The sequence below is a fragment of the Chiloscyllium plagiosum genome, unplaced genomic scaffold, assembly GCF_037043375.1.
Source record: "Chiloscyllium plagiosum isolate Xiang-an unplaced genomic scaffold, Cpla_swu_hap1 HiC_scaffold_49, whole genome shotgun sequence".
NCBI lineage: Eukaryota > Metazoa > Chordata > Chondrichthyes > Orectolobiformes > Hemiscylliidae > Chiloscyllium > Chiloscyllium plagiosum.
Window position 1 is genome coordinate 20400254 of NW_028270187.1, and position 14859 is coordinate 20415112.

Sequence of the window (14859 nt, forward strand, 5' to 3'; positions counted from 1 at the left end):
GACATTCTATAACTGACATTCCCCGGAACATTCTGTCCATGACATTCTATAACTGACATTCCCCGGAACGTTCTGTCCCTGACATTCTATAACTGACATTCCCCTGAACGTTCTGTCCTCCACATTCTATAACTGACACTCCCCGGAACGTTCTGTCCCCGACATTCTATAACTGACATTCCCCGGAACGTTCTGTCCCCGACATTCTATAACTGACATTCCCCGGAACGTTCTGTCCCCGACATTCTATAACTGACATTGCCCGGAACGTTCTGTCCCTGACATTCTATAACTGACATTCCCCGGAACGTTCTGTCCCCGACATTCTATAACTGACACTCCCCGGAACGTTCTGTCCCCGACATTCTATAACTGACATTCCCCGGAACGTTCTGTCCCCGACATTCTATAACTGACACTCCCCGGAATGTTCTGTCCCCGACATTCTATAACTGTCATTCCCCGGAACGTTCTGTCCCTGACATTCTATAACTGACATTCCCCGGAACGTTCTGTCCCTGACATTCTATAACTGACATTCCCCGGAATGTTCTGTCCCCGACATTCTATAACTGACACTCCCCGGAACGTTCTGTCCCCGACATTCTATAACTGACATTCCCCGGAACGTTCTGTCCCCGACATTCTATAACTGACACTCCCCGGAATGTTCTGTCCCCGACATTCTATAACTGACATTCCCCGGAACGTTCTGTCCCTGACATTCTATAACTGACACTCCCCGGAACGTTCTGTCCCTGACATTCTATAACTGACATTCCCCGGAATGTTCTGTCCCCGACATTCTATAACTGTCATTCCCCGGAATGTTCTGTCCCCGACATTCTATAACTGTCATTCCCCGGAACGTTCTGTCCCCGACATTCTATAACTGACATTCCCCGGAATGTTCTGCCCCCGACATTCTATAACTGACATTCCCCGGAACGTTCTGTCCCCGACATTCTATAACTGACATTCCCCGGAATGTTCTGTCCCCGACATTCTATAACTGTCATTCCCCGGAACGTTCTGCCCCCGACATTCTATAACTGACATTCCCCGGAACGTTCTGTCCCTGACCTTCTATAACTGACATTCCCCAGAACTCTCTGTCCCCGACATTCTATAACTGACATTCCCCGGAACGTTCTGTCCTCGACATTCTATAACTGACATTCCCCGGAATGTTCTGTCCCCGACATTCTATAACTGACATTCCCCGGAACGTTCTGCCCCCGACATTCTATAACTGACATTGCCCGGAACGTTCTGTCCCCGACATTCTATAACTGACATTCCCCGGAACGTTCTGCCCCTGACATTCTATAACTGACATTCCCCGGAACGTTCTGTCCCTGACCTTCTATAACTGACATTCCCCAGAACTCTCTGTCCCCGACATTCCATAACTGACATTCCCCGGAACGTTCTGTCCCCGACATTCTATAACTGCCATTTTTGTCATTAATGCCGACCTTCCCATTTGTTATTCCAGCTCCAATTATTTTAATAAATCCCTGAATACAGGGACACATTTGAAAATCTCACTGGGTCCCCGATCAAACGGGTCCCTTTGCCTCCAGGCTGATGGATAATGGGTTTGTTTTCCTTCCTCACAGTTAACGTAGTGACCATCTACGTCCTGCTTTATAAAGATTGTGGATTGTCTCCATGTGTCAGACGTTACCTGGGGGCCATGGCAGCGGCGGATCTCCTGATCATTATCCTCGACCTGATCCTGAGACACATTCCCATTGTTTATCGGGAACAGTTTTATTTCCTGAGGGACTCCGTCCCCGTGTGTAATATCCACGCCGTCCTGCTTTATGCAGCCACTGACTGCTCTGTCTGGTTCACCGTCACTTTCACCTTTGATCGGTTTGTGGCCATTTGTTGCCAGAAGCTGAAAAGTAAATATTGCAGTGAGAAGACGGCGGCTGTGGTTCTGGGAGCAGTGACTGTGCTGAGCTGTTTAAAGGACATTTCCTGGTATTTTATGCTCTCGGCTCGGTATTGGCTGGTGAACACCCCCTGGTTTTGTGATGTAACAGTCGCTGTTCGACTCTCCATTGTCTGGGTCACAATCGGGTCCCTCCACCACATTCTAACCCCGTGTGTCCCATTTCTCCTGGTTCTGCTGCTCAATGTTCTCACCGTCAGACACATTGTAGTGACCAGCAGAGCCCGCAGGAGACTCCGCACTCACACCAATGGGGACGCTCAGTCTGACACAGAAATGAGAAACCGAACAAAATCCATCATTTTACTGTTTGTGATCTCGGCCAATTTCATCCTGTTATGGTCAACGTTAATGCTGTTTTCTATATGGAGACGGTTGTATGAGTTTGGGTATCGGTCTGTGTATCTCTATTACTTTGTGCAGGAATTGGGCTTCATGCTGCAGCTCCTCAGTTGCTGCACAACACCGCGATTTATGCCGTGACCCAGACTAAGTTCAGGCAGCAGCTGAAGAATGTGCTGAAATATCCCTTCACCCAAATCCATCCATCCATCAAATTCCTTCATTAATCCCATCCGGGATTTTCTCTTTTCAGTTCAGTGTTTCAGCGATGGAGCAGCCTGTCGCTATGGTAACAGACTGAGGGTAGCACTGGGTTGTCCATCCTTATCCCACAGGGGGGTTACAGGGAAACATTTCAATGTTTCTCACAACTCAGGGGCCAGTGAGAAAAGGCACCATCCCACTGACTGTATCCATCATTTCCATTTGTAACCAATACAAATGTTGATTAAAGCGTGCCGAGCAGCAGAGTGACCGATGTTGTTGTGTGTCTTTGTGTTGGAGAAACTGAGCTGGAGAGAGACAGACTCAGCCCCAAGTCCTGGTCCTCAGGGAAGGGGAGGGCACCGCGCCCTGAGCTCAGGAGCTGGGTTTAACTCCCTCTGTCCCTCCCATTCCAACCTGTCCTCCCCATTTCCTCTCCCCCACTCTCTCCACCTGCTTCCACTCTTTCCTCTCCCCCTCCCCTGCACTCTCTCTGTCCTGCCGGCTGTCTCCCTCCCGCAATTCCGTCTCTACTCCATTTTTCCCCCTCCTCTCACCTCCCACATCTCTCTATCATCTCACAACCACCCCTCCAACCACATGCAGCCACAGCACCACCCACTACCCGCCTTCCCAGTATCTGGATCAGAGGGAGGTGGACGCGTCAGGGAGACAGGCTGCGTCAGAGAGGGAGGGAGGGGCAGGAGGAAGAGATATTTAGTCAGAGAGAAACTGAGGGAGGTGGGGAGAAAGAGAGACCGAGGTAGGTGGATCGAGAGTGAGAGATGGTAGAGAGAGAGTGAAGGAGCAGGGAGAGAGGGAGAGAGAGAGAAGGGGGGGGGGGGGGGGCAAGGGAGAGAAAAGGTGAGGGAGAGAGAGAGAAATAGTGGAAGACATAACGAGAGAGGGGTCAGAGAGTAGGGGACAGAGAGAGGGGAGACAGAGAGAGAGGGACAGAGAGGGAGGGGGACAGAGAGAGAGAGGGGGACAGAGAGAGATGGGGACAGAGAGAGGGGGACAGAGAGAGAGGGGAACAGAGAGAGAGGTGGACAGAGAGAGGGGGACAGAGAGAGGGGGACAGAGAGAGAGGTACAGAGAGAAAGGGGGGACAGAGAGAGGGGTTCAGAGAGATGGGGACAGAAAGATGGGGACAGAGAGATGGGGACAGAGAGAACGGGAGAGAGGGGAACAGAGAGAGGGGGACAGAGAGAGAGGGACAGAGAAAGAGGGAAAGAGAGAGGGGTCAGAGAGAGGGGGACTGAGAGAGGAGGACAGAGAGAGAGGGGCACAGAGAGAGGGGGACAGAGAGAGAGGGACAGAGAGAAGGGGGGACAGAGAGATGGGGACAGAAAGAACGGGAGAGAGAGGGGGACAGAGAGAGGGGGACTGAGAGAGGGGGACAGAGAAAGGGGGACAGAGAGAGGGGTCAGAGAGATGGGGGCAGAGAGAGGGGGACAGGGAGAGAGGGACAGAGAGAAAGGGATGACAGAGAGATGCGGACAAAGAGAACGGGAGAGAGAGGGGGACAGAGAGAGGGGGACTGAGAGACAAAACAGAGAAAGGGGGACAGAGAGGGGGAGGCAGAGAGTGGGGAACAGAGAGAGGGGGACAGAGAGTTGGGGACAGAGAGAGGCGACAGATAGTGGGGGATGGAGAGAGTGGGGGACAGAGGGGGACGGGGGGACAGACAGGGAGGTGACAGAGAGAGGAGGGAGTGAGAGGGGGACACCGAGAGAGGGGGCACAGAGAGAGGGGGACAGAGAGAGGGGGCAGAGAGAGGGGACAGAGAGAGAGGGGGACAGAGAGAGGGGGACAGAGACAGAGGGGGACAGAGAGATGCAGGACAGAGGGGGGAGAGGGGGTACAGAGAGAGTGGGACAGAGAGAGGGAGGTGACAGAGAGAGAGAGTGACAGAGAAAGAGGGGCAGAGAGAGAGGGGGGACAGAGAGAGAGGGGTGGAGAGAGAGTGACGGAACAGAGAAGGGGGACAGACAGGAATACAGAGCGGGGAGAGGAGGGAAAGAGACAGTGGGGACAGAAAAAGTGGGGTACAGAGGGGGGCAGAGAGAGGAGTATAGGGGGACCGAGAGAGGGGGACAGAGAGGGGGGAACAGAGAGGGGGTGACAGAGAGAGAGGGGACGGGGGACAGAGAGAGGGGGACAGAGAGAGGGAGGGGACAGAGAGAGAAGGGGGGACGCAGAGAGAGGGGACAAAGAGAGGGGGTCAGAGAGAGGGGGACAGAGAGAGGGGGACAGAGAGGGGGGCAGAGAGAAAGGGCAGAGAGAGAGGGGCAGAGAGAGAGGGGGGCAGAGAGGGAGGGAGGGGACAGAGAACGGAGGACAGAGAGAGGGGGATAGAGAGCGGGCGGACAGAGAGAGTGGGGACAGAGAGAGGAGGGAACAGAGGGAGAGGGGGTCAGAGAGAGGGGTGACAGAGAGAGAGGAGGACAGAGAGAGAGGGGGACAGAGGAAGACGGGGGGACAGAGTGAGGGGGACAGTGGAAGAGGAGGGAGAGAGAGAGGCGGACAGAGAGAGAGGGAGGACAGAGAGAGGTGGTACAGAGAGAGGGGGGATGGAGAGAGGGGGAACAGAGAGAGTCGGGACAGTGAGAGAGGGGAGACAGAGAGACGGGGGCGTAGTAGGGGGGCAGGGGGACGGAGAAGGGGCACAGAGAGGGGGAATGAGAGAGGGTGACAGATGGGGCGTACTGAGAGCGGGGAAAAAGAGAGAAGGAGAGGCAGAGAGAGAGGGGGACCGAGAGAGGGGGACAGAGAGCGGGAGAGACGGTGGGGTGGGGGGGGGGTGCAGAGAGATTGGGGGTCACAGAGACAGGGGCGGCAGAGGGGGCAGAGAGAGCTGTACTGAGAGAGGGGTACAGAGAGACAGGGGGACAGAGAGAGAGGGGGGGACAGAGAGGGGGGGGACAGAGAGTGGGGGGACAGTGAGAGGAAGACAGCGAGAGAGGGGGATACAGAGAGAGAGAGAGGAAAGAGAGAGGGGGACAGAGAGAGAGGGGGCAGAGAGAGTGGGGATCGAGAGAGGGGGACAGAGCGGGGGAACCGAGAGAGAGAGGGGGGACAGAGAAAGAAGGACAGAGAGAGGAGGGAACAGAGGGAGAGCTGGTCAGAGGGGGGTCAGAGGGGGAAGAGAGAGGGGTGACAGAGAGAGAGGGGTTCAGAGACAGGGTGACAGAGAGAGAGTGGGGACCGAGAGAGGGGGTGCCAGAGAGAGGGGAGAAAGAGAGAGATGGGGGATGGAGAGACGGGGTGGACAGAGAGATGGGGACAGAAGGAGAGGAGGGTACAGAGATAGGGGTGGACAGAAAGAGGGGGACAGTGAAAGGGTGGAAAGAAGGAGGGGGAAAGAGAGATGGGGACAGAGCGGGCGGACAGAGAGAGTGGTGACAGAAAGATGGAGGGACAGGGAAAGAGAGGGACAGAGAGAGGGGGCAGAGAGGAAGGGGCCAGAGAGGGGGCGGTCAGAGAGAGAGGGGGTCAAAGAGAGAGGGGGATAGAGAGAGGGGATCAGAGAGAGAGGGGGGACAGACAGAGAGGGGGACAAGAGAATGGGGAAGAGAGAGGATGGAGTGATAGGAGAGAGAGAGGGCATAGAGAGATGGGGAAGAGAGTGGGGGGACAGAGAGAGGGAGGGACAGAGTGAGGAGGTGACAGAGAGAGAGGGGGAAAGAGGAGCATGACAGAGCAGGGCGTACAGAGAAGGGGGGACGGGGGGACAGAGGGGGGGCAGAGATAGGGGGACAGAGAGAGTGGGGACAGGGAGAGGGGGGTGAACAGAGAAAGTGGTGACAGAGAGAGGGTGGGACAGAGAGAGGGGGGCAGAGACGAGGGGACAGAGAGGGGGGCGGTCAGAGAGGGAGGGGACAGAGATGGAGAGGGGGACAAGAGAGTGGCAAAAGAGAGGTAGGGGAGAGATGGGGAGAGAGGGTGTAAAGAGAGGGGATAGAGAGAGAGTGTGGACAGAGAGAGGGTGATAGTGAGTGGGGGGACAGAGAGAGAGAGGTGGACAGAGAGATGGAGACAGATGGAAAGGAGGGTACAGAAAGAGGGGGGACAGACAGAGGGGTGACAGGGAGAGAGGGGTACAGAGAGAGAGGGACAGAGAGAGGGGGACAGAGAGTTGGGTAAAACGAGGGGGGACAGTGGAGACAGGGGGGATTGAGAGGGGGGGACAGCGAGAGAGGGACAGAAAGAGGCGTGAGGGGTCAGAGAGAGGTGGATGGGGTGACAGAGAGAAGGGGGACATAAAGAGGGGGACAGAGAGAGAGGGGAACGGAGAGAGAGGGGGGACAGAGAGAGGGGGATAGAGAGAGGGGGACAGAGGGAGGGGGGAGAGAGAGGGGTGACAGAGGGGCGTACAGGGAGAAGGAGGGACAGAGAGAAAGGGGACAGAGAGAGTGGGGGCAGTGAGAGAGGGGAGACAGAGAGACTGGGGCGCAGTAGATGGGGCAGGGGGAGAGAGATGGGGGGACAGAGAGAAGGGAATGAGAGAGGGGGTTCAGAGTGGGCGGACTGAGAGCGTGGTGACAGAGAGAAGGAGGGGCAGAGAGAGGGGGACCGAGAGAGGGGGACAGAGAGGGGAGAGACAGGGGTGGGAGGCAGAGAAAGTGAGGTTCACAGAGAGAGGGCGGCAGAGGGGGCAGAGAGAGGTGTACACAGAGAGGTGGACAGAGAGAGAGCTAGGGACAGAGGGGGGGGGGGAACAGAGAGAGAGGGGGTGCAGAGAGTGGGGGACAGAGAGAGTGGGACGGAGAGAGGAGGGAACAGAGGGAGAGGGGGTCAGTGGGGGCAGAGGGGGAAGAGAGAGGGGTGACAGAGAGAGGTGGTACAGAGAGAGGGGGATAGAGAGAGGGGGGACAGAGAGAGGGGAGACAGAGAGGTGGATAGAGAGAGGGGGATAGAGAGAAGAGGATAGAGAGAGGGGGGACAGAGAGAGGGGAACGGAGAGAGAGGGGGGCCAGAGAGGAGGGATAGAGAAGAGGGGACAGAAAGAGGGGAACGGACAGAGAGGGGGTACAGAGAGAGGGGGACACAGAGAGGGGTGGACAGAAAGAGGGGACAGAGAGAGGGTGGAAAGAAAGAAGGGAGAAAGAGAAACGGGGACAGAGAGGGAGGACAGAGAGTGGGGACAGAGAGAGGGAGGGACAGAGAAAGAGGGGGACAGAGAGAGGTGGTACAGAGAGAGGGGGATAGAGAGAGGGGGGACAGAGAGAGGGGAGACAGAGAGGTGGATAGAGAGAGGGGGATAGAGAGAAGAGGATAGAGAGAGGGGGGACAGAGAGAGGGGAACGGAGAGAGAGGGGGGCCAGAGAGGAGGACAGAGAGAGGGGGACAGAGAGTTGGGTAAAACGAGGGGGGACAGTGGAGACAGGGGGGATTGAGAGGGGGGGGGCAGCGAGAGAGGGACAGAAAGAGGCGTGAGGGGTCAGAGAGAGGTGGATGGGTTGACAGAGAGAAGGGGGACATAAAGAGGGGGACAGAGAGAGAGGGGAACGGAGAGAGAGGGGGGACAGAGAGAGGGGGATAGAGAGAGGGGGACAGAGGGAGGGGGGAGAGAGAGGGGTGACAGAGGGGCGTACAGGGAGAAGGTGGGACAGAGAGAAAGGGGACAGAGAGAGTGGGGGCAGTGAGAGAGGGGAGACAGAGAGGCTGGGGCGCAGTAGATGGGGCAGGGGGAGAGAGATGGGGGGACAGAGAGATGGGAACAGAGGGAGAGGAAGGGACAGAGTGAGAAGGTGACAGAGAGAGTGGGGACAGAGAGGTGGGTGACAGAGCAGGGGGTACAGAGATGGGGGACAGAGAGTGGGGGGACAGAGATAGGGGACAGAGAGTGGGGAAGGAGAGAGGGGGGTGGACAGAGAGATGGGGACAGACTGAGGGTGATAGAGAGAGTGGGGACAGAAAGAGGGGGACAGAGCGGGGGGAAAGAGAGAGGAGAGAAAGTGAGAGAGTGGGGACAGAGAGAGGGGGTGGACAGAGAGTGGGGACAGAGGGAGAGGAGGGTACATAGAGAGGGGTTGACAGAAAGAGGGGGACAGAGAGAGGGTGGAAAGAAAAAGGGGGGAAGAGAGAGGGGGACAGAGCGGGCGGACAGAGAGAGTGGGGACAGAGAGAGAGGGGGACTGAGAGAGTAGGGAACACAGGGAGAGGGAGTCAGAGAGAGGGGGCAGAGGGGGAAGAGAGGGGTGACAGAGAGAGAGGAGGACAGAGAGAGAGGGTGACAGAGGAAGAGGGGGACAGAGTGAGGGGACAGAGAGAGGGGGACAGAGGAAGAGGGGGAGAGAGAGAGGCGGACAGAGAGAGAGGGAGGACAGAGAGAGGTGGTACAGAGAGAGGGGGATAGAGAGAGGGGGAACAGAGAGAGTCGGGACAGTGTGAGAGGGGAGACAGAGAGACGGGGACGTAGCAGGGGGGCAGGGGGACGGAGAGGGGGCACAGAGAGAAGGATTGAGAGAGGGTGACAGATGGGGCGTACTGAGAGCGGGGGGACAGAGAGAAAGAGGGGCAGAGAGAGAGGGGGACCGAGAGAGGGGAACAGAGAGCGGGAGAGACGGTGGGGTGGGGGCGGTGCAGAGAGATTGAGGGTCACAGAGAGAGGGGCGGCAGAGGGGGCAGAGAGAGCTGTACAGAGAGAGGGGGACAGAGAGGCAGGGGGACAGGGAGAGTGGGGACAGAGAGAGGGGACAGAGTGAGGGGGTGCCAGAGAGAGAGGAGAAAGAGAGAGATGGAGGACAGAGAGACGGGGTGGACAGAGAGATGGGGACAGAGGGAGAGGAGGGTACAGAGAGAGGGGTGGACAGAAAGAGGGGGCCAGAGAGAGGGTGGAAAGAAAGAGGGGGGAAAGAGAGAGGGGGACAGAGCGGGCGGCCAGAGAGAGTGGTGACAGAAAGATGGAGGGACAGAGAAAGAGAGGGACAGAGAGAGGGGGCAGAGAGGAGGGGGCCAGAGAGGGCTTGGTCAGAGAGAGAGGGGATCAAAGAGAGAGGGGGATAGAGAGAGGGGATCAGAGAGAGAGGGGGGACAGACAGAGAGGGGGACAAGAGAATGGGGAATAGAGAGGATGGAGTGAGAGGGGAGAGAGAGGGCGTAGAGAGATGGGGAACAGAGTGGGGGGACAGAGAGAGGGGGACAGAGAGAGGGGTACAGAGGGAGAGGAAGGGACAGAATGAGAAGGTGACAGAGAGAGTGGGGAGAGAGAGGAGGGTGACAGACCAGGGGATACAGAGAGGGGGGGATAGAGAGGGTGGGCAGAGATAGGGGGACAGAGAGAGTGGGGACAGAGAGAGGGGGGTGGACAGAGAGATGGGGACAGAGTGAGAGGAGGGTACAGAGAGAGGGGTGGACAGAGAGAGTGGGAACAGAGAGGAGGGTGACAGAGCAGGGGTTACAGAGAGGGGAACGGAGAGAGAGTGAAGACAGAGATAGGGGAACAGAGAGAGTGTGGGGACAGAGAGAGAGAGGTGACAGGGAGAGAGGGGGACAGAGAGAGGGGGGACAGAGAGAGGGGGGACGGAGAGAGGGGAGACAGAGGGGGTACAGAGAGAGGGAGATAGAGAGAAGGGGACAGACAGAGGGGGTTAGAGAGAGGGGGGACAGAGAGAGGGGAACGGAGGGAGAGGGGGACTGAGAGAGGGGGACAGAGAGAGGGAGGACAGAGAGAGGTGAACGGACCGAGTGGGGCACAGAGAGAGGGGGACAGAGAGAGTGGTGCAGAGAGAGGGGGGACAGAGGGAGGGGGGAGACAGAGAGAGGTCAACGGAGAGAGAGGGGTACAGAGAGAGTGGGGACAGAGAGAGAGGGGAGGTCAGAGATAGAAGGGGCAGAGAGAGAGGAAGGCAAGAGAGTGGGGGGAGAGAGGGAGGGAAGAGATGGGGAGAGAGAGGGGTCTAAAAAGAGGGGGAAGCGAGAGAGAGGGTGGACAGAGAGGGGTCAGTGAGTGGGGGACAAAAGAGGTGGGGAGACAGAGAGGAGGGGGACAGAGAGGAGGGGGACAGAGAGAAGATGGACAGAGAGAGGGGTGACAGAGAGAGAGGGGACAGAGGGAGAGTGGACAGAGAGGCGGGACAGAGGGGGGGACAGAGAGAGGTGAGACAGAGAGGGCGGCATTGAGAGAGGGGGACAGAGAGAGAGGCAGACAGAGAGAGTGGGGACAGAGAGAGGGTGGACAGAGAGAGGGGTGACATGGAGAGAGGGGAACAGAGAGAGGGGATACAGAAAGAGGGGGGACAGAGAGAGGGGGGACAGAGAAAGGCGGGGCAGAGGGGGGGACAGAGAGAGGGGGACTGAGAGGAGGGGGACAGAGAGAGGGGGATAGAGAGAGGGGGGCAGAGGGAGTGGGGACAGAGAGAGAGGGGAGGTCAGAGATAGAAGGGGCAGAGAGAGAGGGGGGCAAGAGAGTGGGGGGAGAGAGGGAGGGAAGAGATGGGGAGAGAGAGGGGGCTAAAAAGAGGGGGAAGAGAGAGAGGGTGGACAGAGAGGGGGACAGTGAGTGGGGGACAAAAGAGGTGGGGAGACAGAGAGGAGGGGGACAGAGAGGAGGGGGACAGAGAGAAGGTGGACAGAGAGAAGGGTGACAGAGAGAGGGGGGACAGAGAGAGAGGGGACAGAGAGGGGGGACAAAGTGGGGGGGACAGAGGGAGGGGTGACAGAGAGGGGGGCATTGAGAGAGGGGGACAGAGGGAGAGGGAGACAGAGAGAGAGTGGGGACAGAGAGAGGGTGGACAGAGAGAGGCGTGACTTGGAGAGAGGGGGCAGAGAGAGGGGATACAGAAAGAGGGGGGACAGAGAGAGGGGGATAGAGAAAGGCGGGGCAGAGGGGGGACAGAGAGAGGGGGTTTGAGAGGAGGGGGACAGAGAGAGGGGGATAGAGAGAGGGGGGACAGAGGGAGGGGGACACAGAGAAGGAGGACAGAGAGAGTGGAAACAGAGAGGAGAGTGACAGACCATGGGGTACAGAGAGGGGGGACAGAGAGAGAGAGTGGAGACAGAGAAATGGGGACAGAGAGAGAGTGGGGACAAAGAGAGGGGGGACAGCGAGATGGGGACAGAGTGAGAGGAGGGTACAGAGAGGGGGTGAACAGAGAGAGTGGGAACAGAGAGGAGGGTGACAGAGCAGGAGGTACAGAGAGGGTGGACAGAGATAGGGGGACAGAGAGAGAGTGGGTACAGAGGGAGGGTGGGACAGAGAGAGGGGTGACAGGGAGAGAGGGGGACAGAGAGAGGGGGCACATAGAGAGTGGGCCAGAGAGAGGGGCGGCAGAGAGAGGGGAACGGAGATAGAGGGGGGGCAGGGAGAAAGGGGGACAGAGAGAGGGGGGACAGAGAGAGGGGGGACAGAGAGGGGGACGGGGGGGGCAGAGAGAGGGGGGACAGAGAGGGGGGCATTGAGAGAGGCGACAGAGAGAGAGGGAGACAGAGAGAAAGTGGGGACAGAGAGAGAGGGGGGACATAGAGAGGGGTGACATGGAGAGTGGGGGACAGAGAGAGGGAGGACAGAGAGAGGTGATGGAGAGAGAGGGGGGACAGACAGAGAGGGGGACAAGAGAATGGGGAAGAGAGAGGATGGAGTGATAGGAGAGAGAGAGGGCGTAGAGAGATGGGGAAGAGAGTGGGGGGACAGAGAGAGGGGTACAGAGGGAGAGGGAGGAACAAAGTGAGAAGGTGACAGAGAGAGTGGGGAGAGAGAGGAGCATGACAGAGCAGGGGGTACAGAGAAGGGGGGACAGAGGGGGGCAGAGATAGGGGGACAGAGAGAGTGGGGACAGGGAGAGGGGGGTGAACAGAGAAAGTGGGGACAGAGAGAGGGTGGGACAGAGAGAGGGGGGGCAGAGACGAGTGGACAGAGAGCGGGGCGGTCAGAGAGGGAGGGGACAGAGATGGAGAGGGGGACAAGAGAGTGGCGAGAGAGAGGTAGGGGAGAGATGGGGAGAGAAGGGGTAAAGAGAGGGGATAGAGAGAGAGTGTGGACAGAGAGAGGGTGATAGTGAGTGGGGGGACAGAGAGAGAGAGAGGTGGACAGAGAGATGGACACAGAGGGAGAGGAGGGTACAGAAGGAGGGGGGACAGACAGAGGGGTGACAGGGAGAGAGGGGTACAGAGAGAGAGGGAAAGAGAGAGGGGGACAGAGAGTTGGGTAAAACGAGGGGGGACAGTGGAGACAGGGGGGATTGCGAGAGGGGGGACAGTGAGAGAGGGACAGAAAGAGGCGTGAGAGGTCAGAGAGAGGTGGATGGGGGCGACAGAGAGAAGGGGGATAGAAAGAGGGGGACAGAGAGAGGGGAATGGAGAGAGAGGGGGGACAGAGGGGGGACAGAGAGAGGGGGATAGAGAGAGGGGGGACAGAGGGGGGACAGAGAGAGGGGTTAGAGAGAGGGGGGACAGAGGCGGTACAGAGAGAGGGGGAAAGAGAGAGGGGGGACAGAGGGAGGGGGGAGAGAGAGGGGTGACAGAGGGGCGTACAGGGAGAAGGAGGGACAGAGAGAGAGGGGACAGAGAGAGTGGGGGCAGTGAGAGAGGGGAGACAGAGAGACTGGGGCGCAGTAGAGGGGGCAGGGGGACAGAGATGGGGGGACAGAGAGAAGGGAATGAGAGAGTGGGTTCAGAGTGGGCGGACTGAGAGCGTGGTGACAGAGAGAAGGAGGGGCAGAGAGAGGGGGACCGAGAGAGGGGGACAGAGAGGGGAGAGACGGGGGTGGGAGGCAGAGAGAGTGGGGTTCACAGAGAGAGGGCGGCAGAGGGGGCAGAGAGAGGTGTACACAGAGAGGTGGACAGAGAGAGAGGGAGGGACAGAGAGGGGGGACAGAGAGAGAGGGGGTGCAGAGAGTGGGGAACAGAGAGAGTGGGACGGAGAGAGGAGGGAACAGAGGGAGTGGGGGTCAGTGGGGGCAGAGGGGGAAGAGAGAGGGGTGACAGAGAGAGGTGGTACAGAGAGAGGGGGATAGAGAAAGGGGGGACAGAGAGAGGGGGTCAGAGAGGTGGATAGAGAGAGGGGGAAAGAGAGAAGAGGATAGAGAGAGGGGGGTCAGAGAGAGGGGAACGGAGAGAGAGGGGGGGCAGAGAGGAGGGACAGAGAAGAGGGGACAGAAAGAGGGGAACGGACAGAGAGGGGGTACAGAGAGAGGGGGACACAGAGAGGGGTGGACAGAAAGAGGGGACAGAGAGAGGGTGGAAAGAAAGAAGGGAGAAAGAGAAACGGGGACAGAGGGGGAGGACAGAGAGTGGGGGCAGAGAGAGGGAGGGACAGAGAAAGAGGGGGACAGAGAGAGGCGGACAGAGAGAGAGGGTGGACAGAGGGATGGGAACAGAGGGAGAGGAAGGGACAGAGTGAGAAGGTGACAGAGAGAGTGGGGACAGAGAGGTGGGTGACAGAGCAGGGGGTACAGAGAGGGGGGACAGAGAGTGGGGGGACAGAGATAGGGGACAGACAGAGAGTGGGGAAGGAGAGAGGGGGGTGGACAGAGAGATGGGGACAGACTGAGAGGAAGGTACAGAGAGAGGGGTGGACAGAGAGAATGGGGACAGAGAGGAGGGTGATAGAGAGAGTGGGGACAGACAGAGGGGGACAGAGCGGGGGGAAAGAGAGAGGGGAGAAAGTGAGAGAGTGGGGACAGAGAGAGGGGGTGGACAGACAGTGGGGACAGAGGGAGCGGAGGGTACATAGAGAGGGGTTGACAGAAAGAGGGGTGACAGAGAGAGGGTGGAAAGAAAGAGGGGGGAAGAGAGAGGGGGACAGAGCGGGCGGACAGAGAGAGTGGGGACAGAGAGAGAGGGGGACAGAGCGGGCGGACAGAGAGAGTGGGGACAGAGAGAGAGGGGGACTGAGAGAGTAGGGAACACAGGGAGAGGGAGTCAGAGAGAGGGGGCAGAGGGGGAAGAGAGAGGGGTGACAGAGAGAGAGGAGGACAGAGAGAGAGGGGGACAGAGGAAGAGGGGGACAGAGTGAGGGGACAGAGAGAGGGGGACAGAGGAAGAGGGGGACAGAGTGAGGGGACAGAGAGAGGGGGACAGAGGAAGAGGGGGAGAGAGAGAGGCGGACAGAGAGAGAGGGAGGACAGAGAGAGGTGGTACAGAGAGAGGGGGATAGAGAGGGGGGGAACAGAGAGAGTCGGGACAGTGTGAGAGGGGAGACAGAGAGACGGGGACGTAGCAGGGGGGCAGGGGGACGGAGAGGGGGCACAGAGAGAGAAGGATTGAGAGAGGGTGACAGATGGGGCGTACTGAGAGCGGGGGGACAGAGAGAAAGAGGGGCAGAGAGAGAGGGGGACCGAGAGAGGGGAACAGAGAGCGGGAGAGACGGTGGGGTGGGGGCGGTGCAGAGAGATTGAGGGTCACAG

The 14859-nt window shown here is 58.4% G+C and overlaps 1 long non-coding RNA gene across 1 annotated transcript in view; it reads right to left on the minus strand.

The window, feature by feature from the left end:
- Positions 1 to 1789: 1789 nt before the first annotated feature.
- The window catches only part of LOC148135647 (uncharacterized), a 133948-nt gene continuing 120878 nt past the window's right edge, over positions 1790 to 14859 (minus strand). The window contains exon 3 of the long non-coding RNA XR_015755324.1: positions 1790 to 1906. This is a non-coding gene — a long non-coding RNA (uncharacterized LOC148135647). The remainder of the gene's footprint in view (positions 1907 to 14859) is intronic.